Here is a 4,631-nt window from a genome sequence, read left to right as displayed (position 1 = left end):
AACTCATGGAGAGATGAAAGAGTGGGAATTGACCTTAGAGAGTTACTATGAAGATTAAAATGAGTAAAGGCACTGGCCCTGGAACATAGTAAGTGCTCAATAAACGTCAGCAACAATGATGATAAATAAGTGGGTAAATAACGGATGATAGTGAATGGGAACAGTGGGTTGGCATTTGGAGCCTCTGACCAGCCAGATCTCTCGAGGAGCTAGCAAGAGAGACACACAGAGGCTTGGATTTCTCTTCCCGTTCCCCGGATGGGTAATTTGAGCACTAAAAGTGGGAGGACTCTCCCAGGGTCACACTACTGATTCTGGAGTCAGGATTCCACTCCAGAGTAACCCCTGGGCACAGCCTCTGTCCTTTAGGGGTCCTGAACTGGCATCCTACTGTGTCAGAATGACGAGAATTTTCTAGAAGACCGAGGCAGAAGCAGAGGGAAAAGCCCATATTTTTCGGTTCACCAGGCAGTTATTGAGAGCCTACCATGGGCCTGGCGCCCTGTGAGGGGTTTCCTCATATGCCAATCCATGTTCTTTTCACCTGGCCGCGGCTTCTGGGCCCTGGGGCCCTGCTGTGGGATGAAATCTTGGTGACTAGGAGTGGGCAGGACCCAGAGTGGCTGCCTTCAGAGGAGAAGAGGGTTCTGGTTGTATCAGTCAGGTGACACTATGATCCCCACTGGTGATCACGGCACAGACCACAGGGAGGAGGAAGGGCCTGTGAGCTGTTCGTTTGCTCCTCGTGTGCACGGGAGAGACTGTGAGATGCAGGCCAGGGAGAGGAGCCGTGTAAGGCTGGGGGTGGGGCTCGGCCTATGGTTGGGATCAGGGTTCAGTCTAGGACCAGTGTTAGGGCTCAGTCTGGTTCTAGAGTTGGGATTTAGTCTGGGATTGAGATCAGCAGTCCGTCTTTGGGCAGGATCAAAGCTCTGTTTGTGACTGGGGTAGAGAATAATCTGTGACTGTGTTCAGGGCTCAGGCTATGAAAAGAGCTCAGGCTGTGGCAGGGATCAGGGCTCAGTCTGTGAGTAGGATCAGGGCTCAGTCTGTGACTGGGATCAGGGCTCAGTTTACAACCAGGATCAGGGCTCAGTCTGGAGCAAGAGTCAGGGCTTAACCTGGGGCCAGGATGAGGGTCCAGCCCTTGACTAGGGTCAGAATTGCCCTGCGGTCATAAGTGTCCATGGATGTGCCAAAGCTGGAGTCTCATACCCCAGAATCACTGCCCAGAGCATCAGTGTCAACCCCATCCTCACACCCCAAGCCCCTTGCCCTGCCTCCACTTCCGCAGAATGAGTGTCCCAGAGTGGAGCTCCCCTCCCTCCCTTGCCCCAGCCTCAGGCCAGCCCGGCGTGGCCCGGCGTGGCCCGGCGTGGCCTCATCCTTGCCCAGCCTCCGTGTGCCTCCCTGCTGCCTCCCTCCCTCTGCCACCAGCTGCCGCCTCCGTCTGCTTGCTCTCTCCCTGTCTCCCCTTCTCTGCCTTAGAGACAGCTATAAGTCTCCCGTGAAATATATACAGTGTAAATATATAAAAAGCTTGTGCCTGCCTGCTGCTCATGTATTCATGAAATAGTAAATAAATTTTATGGGATAATTTGAAGGCTGCCAGGAAGCCGGGAGATGAAAACGAGGGCCTAATGAGACGGAGTATCAGGGCGGCGCGCACACAATCGATCTGCAGCCGCCTGGGCCCAAGCGGGGCGAGTCCATCCCCTGTGGCCCAGGGTCTCGCTGCCAAGACACTTCGCAGGGGCTTCTGGGGGTCATAAACCACGGCTGGCTGCATCTGGGGAGGCCCGGGCTTGGAGAAGTGGTGATGGGTGGTTGACATCCACCTTCTGGGAAACCCAGGGAGGGGGAGAGGTGGGCTGGGTCCTTTTCCTAGCTCTGCCTGGGACGTGCTGTGTGACCTTCAGCCAGTCACATCCCCTCCAGGTACCTTAGTTTCTCCATGTGGGTGATGAGTACCTTGAAGGAGAAGGTCCCCAGGCTGGGGCACGTGGCCGTGACAGTCTCTCTCAGAGTCTTCCTGCTGCGTGCAGCACCGCATTCTTTTATGCTTATTGGATGAATATCTGTCTCTCTGCTACACTTACACTCCATTTGCACAGGGGTCTGGGTCTGTTTTGCTTAATGTTTAGTATCCCGAGTGTCTGGCACAGAGGGGGATCTTCACAAATATTTATTATGAATAACGGAATAAATGAGTGAAAGAATGAGCGTGTGACTGAAACATCCAGAACAGACCCAATCCCACCCACCACCCTTCACTGCAACCCCTGTGGTCCAAACCACCATCATCTCATGCTTGGACTAGTGCAAGAGCCCCCTGTCCAGTCTCCTGCTTCCACCCTGCCTTCCTACGGTCTGTTCTCCCCACGGCCACCAGAGGTACCCTGCTAAACCCAATGAGTCAGATCGCATCCCTCCTCTGCTCAAAACCCTCCGTGGCTCTCATCTCACTCAGAGAAACAGCCGAAGTCCTCCCCATGGCCCACAGGGGGATGTGTGACCTGCCGTCGGCCCCTCTGGCCACCCTCACCCCCTACTACCTACTTCTCCTTCTCTCCCTCACTCCACTCCAGCCACTGGCTGCCTCTGCTCCTGGACCCCACCTCACGGCCTTTGCACTGTCTGTTTCCCTCTGCCCGGAACATTCTTTGCCTGGAGAGCCTCATAGCAAGCTCTCACCTTTTCCAAGTCTTTGCTGAAATCCTATTCCCTCTCTGATGCCACCCTGACCACCTTTCATAAAAGTGCATCCCAGACTTCTCCTGGCTCTCCCTACCCCCGACCCTGCTCCACCACCGCCCCCCCCGCCACCTCCCCTTGGTCTGGGCATCAAGTGTCCTGAGGGGTGGGCAGCGTCCTGAGAGAGCGAGGAGAGAGAGGGGAGCAGGGAAGAAAGAGACCCATGATGGCTTGAATGGGCATAGAGAGATGTGTGGCCTCAGGGGAGGGGACAGGCCAGCCTGGAGCCTGGGCCTAGGAGGAAAGCAGGACCCTGATGGAGCTCTGTTATGGGCTGAACTGTGTCCCCCCCACCCCCAATTCATATGTTGGAGTCCTAACACCCAGAACCTCCGAGTGTGACCTTACTTGGAAATAGAGTTGTTGTAGATGTAATTAGTCAAGATGAGGTCACTAGGATGGGTGCTAGTCTAATATGACTGGTGTCCTTATAAGAAGGGAAAGTTGGGGTGTAGCCACGCACACAGGGAGAATGCCATGCGGACACAAAGACAGAGGTCAAGTTGATGTGCCTAGAAGCCAAGGACACCAAAGATCGCCAGCAAACCACCAGAAGCCAGGAGGTAGACAAGGAACAGATTCTCCCTCGTAGCCTCAGAAAGGGCTGGCTCTGCCGACACCTTGATCTTGGACGTCCAGCCTCCAGAGCTGTAAGTTTTAAGTCAACTAATTTGTGGCACTTGGCTACAGCAGTCCTGGCAAACTAATCCGAGCTCTGAGAGGCAGAGGGAGACTCATGGTCCTCTAAGTTCAATCCAGGCTGGAAGTGACTTCAAGAGGTCATGGGGGCCACCCCTCTGCCTCCAAGCAAGGACAGAGAGGAAAGTCTGATTCTTTCAGGGATACCTCTGAAACTCCCCTCAGGCCCATGAGATTGCCAGGAAGTCCTTTCTAAAGCTGACTTAAATTCTGCATGCCGTAGTTGATATCTACCTCTTGTTCTAAAGAACCTACCCAGCCATCCTCCCACGTTTGGATATGACACTTGACTAACTGCACTAGAGTCAGACAGACCTGGGTTCCTGCACTGGCTCTGTCACTTACACGCTGGGCGGCCTTGGGCAAGTCAGTTCATCCCTGAACCTCTGTCTTCTCATCTGCAAAACGGGAACAGCAAAGCTTGCTGATACCTCATGGAATTATTGTAAGGATTAAATGAAGTCAGTCACAGGAAGCAACTAGTACAGTGCCAGGTAGGCAGCAAGAATGAACTGGATGCCAGACGTTCTTATTACTATGGGTTTGTTGTCAGGATTAAGTGAGATATGACGCATTAGGTGCTGAGGGGCTGCTCCAGCCAGCACACGTGCCAACTTCAGCTTCCTCAGCAGACAGAGGGACAGATCCATATACCTCAGACATATGAGAAACACACGAGCCCGCAAATCATGGGCTTCCCTGGTGGCACAGTGGTTAAGAATCTGCCTGCCAAGACAGGGGACACAAGTTGGATCCCTGGCCCAGGAAGATCCCACCTGCTGCGGAGCAACTGACCCCACGAGCCACAACTACTGAAGCCCACACGCCTAGAGCCCGTGCTCTGCAACAAAAGAAGCCACCACAATGAGAAGCCTGTGCACCTCATTGAAGAGTGGCCCCCGCTCGCTGCAACTGGGGAGAGTCGGCGCGCAGCAACGAAGACCCAAAGCAGCCAAAAAAAAAAAAAAAGAGCCCACAAACACCTAAATAAACAGAGGGCGTTAGTTTTTGAAAATAAAGCGCCAACCATATAGTAAGCACTCAATTAGCTGAGGCAAGAATGGTTATATCTTATAAGAATACGGACATTACCTCTGCCCTGTCTCTGTCGTCAGTCTGTGCATCTGTAAAAGGAAGTTGCAGGTCACACCTGCGGTTTCTAACTCGGTGTCCCTGGG

Source organism: Aethalodelphis obliquidens, unplaced genomic scaffold (genome assembly GCF_003676395.1).
Source record: "Aethalodelphis obliquidens isolate GAN/ISIS:26980383/991018 unplaced genomic scaffold, ASM367639v1 scaffold28, whole genome shotgun sequence".
NCBI classification, from domain to species: Eukaryota; Metazoa; Chordata; class Mammalia; order Artiodactyla; family Delphinidae; genus Aethalodelphis; species Aethalodelphis obliquidens.
This window is presented reverse-complemented; position numbering follows the sequence as displayed.